The sequence below is a fragment of the Dermochelys coriacea genome, chromosome 3 (genome assembly GCF_009764565.3).
Source record: "Dermochelys coriacea isolate rDerCor1 chromosome 3, rDerCor1.pri.v4, whole genome shotgun sequence".
In the NCBI taxonomy this organism is placed as follows: domain Eukaryota; kingdom Metazoa; phylum Chordata; order Testudines; family Dermochelyidae; genus Dermochelys; species Dermochelys coriacea.
Window position 1 is genome coordinate 210,026,007 of NC_050070.1, and position 9,992 is coordinate 210,035,998.

Genomic DNA, 9,992 nt, shown 5'->3' on the forward strand with positions numbered 1-9,992 from the left:
ACGTGTCAAAATACACAAAGTAAATATCCTTAAAGTATAAGACATTTCTCAAACGCACTTTTCTTACTTTGCCTGTTTGTACATCTTGGTTATTATTGATGGAAATATCCTTTCATCAGTTTGTGTGTGTGCGCTGAAGTCCGTTTACCAACACCTACCAACAAAAATCAAAACCTTCCAAGCCTAAGTATGATATACCATAACAGTGAGACAATAACCAGGTCATCAGCCACAGCTAACCCCCATATACAACAAAGTTAGGCACTGGAGTAGAATCCACAACAATAGATTTGTATCTTGCATGTATAATACCACCGGGGCTCAGTTCAACAAGATCATGATTAGCTCATGGTGCCTCTAAGCTGCTTCTCTCATTGCCATTATGACAACTGACCTACTTTTCAATTTGTTTGCTTTAGTTGATGAAACATCCTTCTGGAATCTCAAAATGTTAGACATTTTCCTGAGCTAATGTCAAAACAGGGTTTTTCGGATACTTTCCAACTCGAGAGGTGTGGGCCAAATCAGCACTTAGCTGGATATAGGAATCATTTTAAAAGGCTGAGGTTTTTATTCATTGATTGTGTGACATTATCATTTCTTTGTATGAAACTAGCACTAAGAGGCCCAAGCCAAGGTTGGGGCCCCAGCTACAGACTGTATGTGAACTCCCAGACATAATTCATCATGTAATACACACAAAACACCAACATTAAAAGAACCTTCCTTAAGGTGTCAAAGTCAATCTCTCAGAAGTTAGGAAATGCCAGGGTTAAGGTTACCTGTGCATCCTTAATTCAGCTCCCTTGTGCCTGTGAATGGTGATACAGTCCTTAATCACCTGACTGCATACTATATTTTCCACAGTCTTTCTGCCCAGCCAGTTCCAGTTCTCCCTCCACACCCTGGCTCTTCATCCAATCTGTTTCCCCTCCAACTCACCTCCTTCTCCTTCTCCCTGCCTCACTGGTCCCCAGGCCCAGTCTCCTTGCCCAGCCCATCTTAGTCTCAGTCTCCCACCGACCATCACTTGCTCCCAATCCCCCAATCCCAGTTTCCTCGGCATCCTTCCAGCTCCCAATCTCCTTACCCAGCTGGTCCCTGTCTCACCACTCTCCACCTCCAATGTGCAGTCCCAGACTAGTTTCCCTCCCAACCAGCAATCAGTCCCAGTCTCCTCCCAGCTTTTTGTCCCAAACTACTCCCTCCAGGTCCAGCTCTTCTCCACACTGCCTGGACCCTATGGGGAAGTGGGTGGCATTGAGAGCTCAGTAGAGATGGGATCCCTGCTCTCAGTTCAGGCCAGCGCAGCTGGGAATTGCAGATGCAGGGAAATTCCCACTCAGCCCCCTGCTGGAGCACACTCAGTGTGGACAGACGCATCAGAGAATTCAGCTGAGAAGCTCTAGCAAGCCTCTAGTGAGCATGTGCAAACGGCGACTTTTCAGAGGCATATAACTTGGCCAGATTGGAGCAGATTTTCGCAGGCATGGCAAAAGGCATACCCTGGCCCAATTTCAAGTCCTTTCTCCAAAGTCTGGGGGTGCTCAGCTTCTCACAGAGAAGACTGCCTGAAGTATTTAACCCCATATTTCTCCATAGCCTCATTCTTGGAAACAGCTGAACCATCTTGGCTGACATTTTCCAAAAAATTATTTCATCTGGGTCAGTTGCCCCATGTGAAATATTTTTGGGCCAAATGGTTAACATCTGGCACAGGTAAGAGTAGCTAAAACCAGGGTCTTATAATGGGAAGTGTTGGGCAACTTAATAATTGGCTGAGCTACCAGCCCTACCTATAATAATTCCTCTATCTATTATTATATATAAGAATTATGCATGACAGTTGTGCATAGGGGCCCCAGCTGAGACTGGGGTCCCATTGTCCTAGGTGCTGTACGTACTCATAGTGAGAGAGAGTCCTGACAAAGGGTGGCAGGCTAACAAAGCCACCCCGAGGGCAAGGCCTGGGTCCTTAAAGGTATGTCACGGGGAGTTGGTGCCTGCATGCTTTGAGGATCTGGGCCAAAATGACATGCCCCACATCAGGGCTGCTGTAATAGAACCCAAGTCTTCAGGTTCCTAACCTAGCTCCCAAGCTATTAGACCAAAGTGCCCCTTTAACCCCAGAGCCATGGGTATTGCATGTCATCCAAATCCTGCTAGAGGCAACAGCTGGAACTCCAGGCACTCCTGTAAAGCTCAGTGATAAATTACAGCTACTAACATTTCCAGCCTGGCTTTGTTTTCAACGCAGATAGAGAGGAATGGTCCCCGCAGACCTGGTAGAGGCTGCTTGTTCCCTTCTCAGCACAGACTTCCCAGGGAACGAGAGTCACTTCTGCAGCTTTGTTTGAAGCGCTGTCCGAAAATCTCACATTGCAGTTGCCAAGCATTTAACACACGCCTCCCCGTATCCACGAGTGCGATGGCCGAGCGCTCTCTGACAATCAGCCTGCAATCAGTTCAGGTTGGGAAAGGGGCAAGGGCATAAGGTACTTTCTTGTCTTAAAAATAGCCCCTTCCCCAAGTCACAGAGGCGATAGGTTAAGATGAAGGACTCCTGTGGTTTTTCAGTAGCGAGGGGGCCCGAGCAGGTGACAAAGGCCAATTAACTGTATAGCCTGCATCTGGAGGAGAGGCTGGGCTAATGAGGTTGAGTGGCTGATGAAGGCTGAGCTGGTATAAAACCAGGAAGTAGAGAGCAAGAAGGGGTAGCAGGGAGGACCTAGGACCTCCCTAGCGAGGAGACAAGCGACCAGGGGGGTTGGACCTGGGATCACCAGAGAGGGGGTGAAACAGACACAGGGAGCAGAGGCAGCTCCCTTGGTAACTCAGGGTGGGGCCAGAAGACAGGGAAGAGCCCAGGGAAACAGCCCCAAGGTTGGAGCTGGAGCAGATTGTGGCTGCTGGGCAGAGGGACCCTGGGCTGGAACCTGGAGTTTGTCTTTGATACCCCGCAAGGAGTGGTATAGAGTGACTGGGCTGGGGGGCCAAGTCACAAAGAAGGAGTAACCAAAGTCCAGAGAGAGAGAGAGAGAGAGAGAGAGAAGCGCCAGGGTGAGCAAGCAAAGGCGGGGGTGTCAGACTGGTTGGAGCTAATCCCCAGATGAGCCACAAGGAGGTACTCCCAGGATGAGCCCCAAGTGAGATCAGGGCCCCGTTGATCTGGGTGCGATGCACACGGGATAGGTCTGTGCTGTAATTAGGATGGGTGATTGCAGCATGTGTAGACAACCCACGTGAGCTTTGAGCTAGATCAAAGCTCGCTCAAGTAATTATCATAATGATGCTGCCGTGGCAGTGTGGCAGCCCAGGGTCCTGAGTGGGTGGGGCCCATGCTACCTCCCATGTAGTCATAGCTACTGTTACTTTACCTACCTTTCATTTACCTAGATTCATAGATTCCAGGGCCAGAAGGGACCATTGTGATCATCTGGTCTGACCTCTTGTATCGCACAGGCCAGAGACCTGCCCCAGAGCAACTCCTAGAGCAGAGCTTTTAGAACAGCATCCCATCTTGATTAGAAAATTGTCAATGATGGAGAATCCATCTTGATAAATTGTCCCAATGGATAATTATTCTCAATGTTAAAAATTTACACTTTATTTCCAGACATCTCAAGATACCAGACATCTCTTGAGAAGGTCGTCTTTCATACTCCCATGTGTGAAGGTAAAGCCCCACAACTTTCTGCATGTAATGTTCCCTCTTTGCTGTTTACGCATAAGGCCAATGTCCCTTTTCCAATTTGCATAGGGTAGATTTAGGTTGCTCTCTAAAGCTCTTGAACGTGGTTCAATGTGTAATTACCTGTCTGTAAAGAGATGTGGCCTTTGTGGGTTATTTTCTTCCTGGAAATATCAATACAGCTCATATTTGGGTGTAGGAGTGAAAACAAACCAAAACCAGCTCCTAGAAGGGCCAAGGGAAGCAAGCACATTTTAACCATATATTGATAAATACACAACAAAACACAAAGGAAACAAGCTCTGAACAAAGAAAAGAAATAGCCTTATTATTTAACAACACAGAGCCAGATCCTCAGCTGCTGTATGCTGAAATGCTATAAGGAACACTGCTGATTTACACCAGCTGAGGATATGGCTGACACATCTGACTTTCTTATGGTGCTTACAAAATATATACACAATAAATATAATCCAGCTGGCTGCAAGGCCAGCATGACTCCAGGGTAAGTGGTACCATATACAGTACTGATTCTAACAATGGAAAACAGGACCTATGCAGTATACATTGGAAAGGAGGCAATGTTCAGAAAGATTGTATAAATACTGGATGAAAGAAAAACATCCATGACTTAATTTCTGTCTATGTTTTCAAAGACATTATAAACCAGCCAAACTTGTTCTTTAATAATTCTCAGTATTTTACACATCATGTGCTTCAAACACCAAGAGACGACCCATACTTTAATTAATTTGTCTCTTGCAGTCAAGGAGACATCATTATGGAAAAAAATTTAAGAGAGAGAAATAATGAATATGATTATCATAGGGAGAAAAATATAGTAAGTACAACTCAAGAGGAGAACAAGGTTGTTATGATCTGAAAGTCGGTAAAGGAATCGCTTGAGCAACAATAAAGTTGTCATCATATGCAATATTTTGTATGAAGGGCAAAGAAAAATGTGATTCAAAGTTATTTTGATTTGAAAAATATATGCAGCAGGCACAATGGGCATTAGAGCATCCATCATATTTGGATCTGGTATAAATGTCATATGTTTGTTTGTTTTTTAAATATTTGTGGGAATTAATCTTAGCATTGTTTCATATTGACACCGACACAGGAATCCAGTCCAAATCTGAGCCCAATACAAAGGAGTTTGTGAGGTGAAAGATTCCCTCAATACTGGCAGAATCATTTACATGTGGAACAAATGAGAAAAATCCTACAGAATGTTTCTTTATGGTTTTAATAATTACTATAATCAGGATTATATTTAATAGTTTATAGCCTTTTTCCTCTTTAGTGTGCTTGATGTTAGCTAATTAATTCATCATGTTCTTATTTTAAAGCTCCTCTTTTTATCTGCCAAGCAGCATAGCAAGTATGGCTGCATGAATAACTGAAATACAGGAATCATGAAAGGATTTAGTCATCATCATAAAATACACAGTGTAAATGCCAAACTAGGCCTGGCCATAATCCAGTGGCCATGGAAGTCAATGAAAAGACTCCCATTGACCTCACCTGGCCTTGGACAGGGCCCTTCCTTTAGCAGGAAGAAGATGCAAGGCTATTAAGCAGCTAAGCAATCCATTCTGGGAATGAAGACAATGGGTTCTGCGTTTGTTGCATGGAGTGGCAGCAGCTCCCAACAGGTGGCCTACAAAAGGTTTCAGGGAAGAAGGTTTGACTGTTGGTGTATTGAGACCACCGTCTAGGGCTGGTAAGACCAGAATACAAGACTGGGATTTCAAAAGGGCCAAACAAATTGGGTGTCTCATTCCCATTAGGAATCCCAGCCTAAATAGATAAGTGGCCTGATTTTCAAAGATGCCAAATGCCCTCTGGTGATTCTCGAAAAGACACACTCTAGCTTCAACAGGAATTAATTCAGGGCCATTTTCTGACCTGTGTTCTACAAGTCGGACTAGATGATCGCAGTGGTCCCTTGTTGTCTTAGAATTGATTAATCTATCTGTCAGCAACGAGTTTCATTGCCCCTCACAGACAGCCGTGCTCTGCTTTCTGGGAGATTCAAAGATCTGCAGCCTCATAAGGCTTGACACTAGGTATCCAGGTATTGTGTGTGCTCCTTTTCCTCCAGGTGCTATTGTGAAAGCTGCAGCTTCTCTGCTTGCCTTTCTGCTGCTTCTTGCATTGCCACTCCTTCCTATCCTAGGCTGACAAAGAAGGGAAGGTCTTACCTCTTACCTTTTCCAAACAACGGGTGTTCTCCCCCATGATCAAAAAAACAAAGAGACATTTTCCAGGGCGAGGGGAGGGTGAGAAGTGTCACCTTCTGTATTTTAATTTTCTTGCAATTTTATACACATGCAGAATTCTAAGAAGCCCTTCTTGATTCTGCAGCTGCTCAGACACATTTTTTGCTAATATATCATCTGTCTGTATTTTACAGATTAGTATGCTAAAGAAGAAGGCTGATCTTGTGGATAAGGCACTGGACTGGGTCCAAGGAGATCAGAGTTCAATTCCTAGCTCTCCAGCTACCTCCCTGCATCTACTTTGGAAAGTCAGTTTGGGCTTGTCTACGTGAACAGTTAGTTTGCTGCAAGATGGGTGTCAAACTAGCCAGTTATAGGCTAACTACATGGATCCTGGTCACGTGCATTAGCAATTCATTAATGTCCTTTGAGCTAGTCCCATTTCAAAGAGGATTGGATCACAGCGCTCTAACAAACCCTTAATGCCTGTCAGCAGTGTTCACTATATAGCTCGAACTATAGACAAGTTCTTAGGCTTTGTCTACACTAGCACTTTTGTCGGTAAAACTTTTGTCGATCAGAGGTATGGAAAACGAACCTAATTTACTTCTTTGACAGGGTTGTTGGCCTAGTGGATGGGGGGAAGCAATAGATGCGGCGTATCTTGATTTTAGTAAGGCTTTTGAAACAGTCCCATATGACGTTCTCATAAGTAAACTAGGGAAATGTGGTCTAGATGAAATTACTATGAGGTGTGTGAACAACTGGTTGAAAGACCCGTACTCAAAGAATAGTTATCCATGGTTCAAGGTCAAATTGAGAGGCTGTATCTAGTGGGGTCCCACAAGGATCAGTCCTGGGTCCGGTGCTAGTCGATATTTTCATTAATGACATGGATAATGGAGTGGAGAGTATAATATTTACAGATGACACCAAGGCAGGAGGAGTTGCAAGCACTTGGGAGGACAGGATTAGAATTCAAAACAGCCTTGACAAATTGGAGAACTGGTCTGAATTCAACACGATGAAATTCAATTAAGACAAGTGCAAAGTACTTCACTTGGGAAAGAAAAATCAAATGCTCAGCTACAAAATGGGGACTAGCTGACTAGGTGGTAGTCCTGCCTTAAAAGATCTGGGGATTATAGTGGAGCACAAATTGAATACAAGTCAATAACGTGATGCAGTTGTAAAAAAGGCTAATATCATTTTGGGTTTAACAGGAATATTGTATGCAAGGCATGGGAGATAATTGTCCTGCTCTACTCGGTCCTGGTGAGGCCCCAACTGGAGTACTGTGTCCAGTTCTGGACACCACACTCTGGGAAAGGTGTGGTCAAACTGGAGAGAGTCCAGAGGAGAGCAACAAAAATGATCAAAAGTTTAGAAAACTTGAGTTATGAGGAAAGGTTAAGAAAACTGGGCAAGTTTAGATTTTAGAAAAGAAGACTGCGGGATGAAGGTGGGAGGACCTAACAATGGTCTTCCAATATGTTAACGGCTGTCATAAAGAGGACAGTGACCAATTGTTCTCCATGGCCACTGAAGGTAGGAGGGGAAGAAATGGGTTTAATCTGCAGCAAGGGAGATTTAGATTAGAGATTAGGGAAAAACTTTCTAACTCTTAGGAGAGTTACGCTCTGGAACAGGCTTCCGAGCGTGGTTGTAGAGTCCCCGTCAATGGACATTTTTAAGAACAAGTTGGACAAACCCCCAGGGCTGGTCTGGGTTTACTTGGTCCTGTCTAGTGCAGGGAGCTAGAGTTGATGACTTCTCAAGGTCCCTTCCAGCCTGACATTTCTATGATCAGATCCTCATAGCTCATTTAATTGCTTCTGCACTATGTGGCGTTGGAGTGAATCTCAGTCCTTCGGCGTTCTGCCTTATGCAGGGTCCCACCCCATATAAACATGCCAGTGGCTCTGCAAAGACTTGAGTGCAGGTTTAAAATGAACTTTTCTCCATTGTTTGTGCCAGTACAATGCGATTGTTTGCAGAATGTGAACACAAAAAGGAATGGGGGCATGGCTGCAAAAAGAATCACTTTTCAATTCCAGGTTTCAGAGTAGCAGCCGTGTTAGTCTGTATTCGCAAAAAGAAAAGGAGTACTTGTGGCACCTTAGAGACTAACAAATTTATTAGAGCATAAGCTTTCGTGAGCTACAGCTCACTTCATCGGATGCATTACATGCATGCATCCCATGAAGTGAGCTGTAGCTCACGAAAGCTTATGCTCTAATAAATTTGTTAGTCTCTAAGGTGCCACAAGTACTCCTTTTCTTTTTTCAATTCCAGCTACTCCTCCTGGAAGATGAATAATGAGCCTGCACATCAACTATTTAACCTGCATACAAAATCTGTAGTGAAATGTGCTGTGACATAAATTTCTTCTGCACCTGCATAGCTGCGCTATGGACAACACGCTCAACAAACAGGTAAAAGCAGCAGCCGAGATAAAAGAGCTAAATCAGACATGGGCATAAGGTAAGCATAGAATAGAAGACAGTGCTAACAGCCCTTTATGTTCGCTTGATTAGACTGCTCTGCGTTTCTGTGCTCAACCATAAATCTTACATCTGCCAAGTTGCAGAGAGAGCTGTGCTCTGAGTTCTCCCGAAGCTCTTGCTGTACAGAGTCCGGAGCCTTGCAGTAAAGGAGGACACTTGCTCTGGCATCCCCTGACGACAGTCAATATTGCACTGGTTCTATAACGGTAGCTAAAGGGCCGCACTGAAGTCAGGGCCCCATCGTGCTAAGCACCACCTTGGTACATAACAAGAGACAGACCCTCCCCCAGATGCCCTGCGATCTAAATAGCTGAGCCAGACAAAGGGTGGGAGAAAGGCCAGATTATCATCCCCCTTGGACAGAGAATGAGGAACTGAGGCATGGAGAAATAAGACGCCTGGCCACGCAGCCTGAGGTCAATGGAAGCATTGACACTGACTTCTGTGGGAGCAGAAGCACGCCCCAGGGGACTTATCCGAGGTTGCACAGGGGCCTGTGGCAGAGCCAGGAAATGAACTCTGATCTCCTGAGACCCAGCCTAGTGCCTTAGCCGTAGCTTTAAATAAAATGTCCCCCTCTAAATAGCCTCTATGTGCTATTGCATGCAATAGTGAAGTAGGAATCTGTTAAGAATCCATAGGTAAAGCATGAAAGATCTTAAAAAACCTTAGGTTAAATTTCTAGTGCCAGCTGCTTTGCTGGTGCAAATGGGCAATGGTCCATGGACATCAGTGGAGCTATATCACTTTGCACCATCTGAGGTTCTGGCTCAGATCATCCGCTGGTTTTAAAGGTGATGTCAGAGCTGAGTGCTACCACAATGCTCACACTGAAGCCAGTGGCTATCAGGGTAAGGTGGAGGACAGGCACTTCCAGCAGGGAGAAGTGAAAGCAAATTCTTGGAAACATGTCCAATGGAAATGTAACATGCCAACCCCCCGCTGCTGCAGAAATGATGTGCCTATCTTGCTGGATCCAAAGCATTTCCAATTCTTGTTGATATATAGTTTAAAGCTGTTGCATAGGGGAGTTGTGAATTTGTTTTCATCAGACAGTTCTAGCAAAGGCAGAGATATCCGTGCCTGCACCAGTGAGATGAAGCAGAAATGTCTCCATCCACTTTAATATTTTTCCCTGTGACTGGAAGGGATTAGTTACTACCTTCCCCAAGGACTGTTTTGCTAATCATTTGAGGAGAGGCCTTGGACAAAGCCAAGAAGGAACTACAGAATTTCAAAGGGGGCCCATTCACCCAGCTCTTCTGCAACCCAGAGGTCATTCTTAGCGCTCAGAAGAGGCAATTGAAGAATATGACTCCCTCCTCGTGACAAAGACTGTTGGAAATTGGGAAACTAAATCTACACCTGTTGCAGCCTAAGGGCTAGACTGTGTGTTGACGTCTAGCCCAGTGTAAGGCAGGGGAGAGCTGTGACCACACAGCCCAGGGGAAGAATTCTGCCTCTGACCTTGCTCATGCCCCTTTCCTCCCTCCCAGGAAGAACAGGGGCCCCTGTGTGCCTCATTACGCTCCCCTGCGCGTCACCAAGTGCAAACGCTCAGCCCACCCT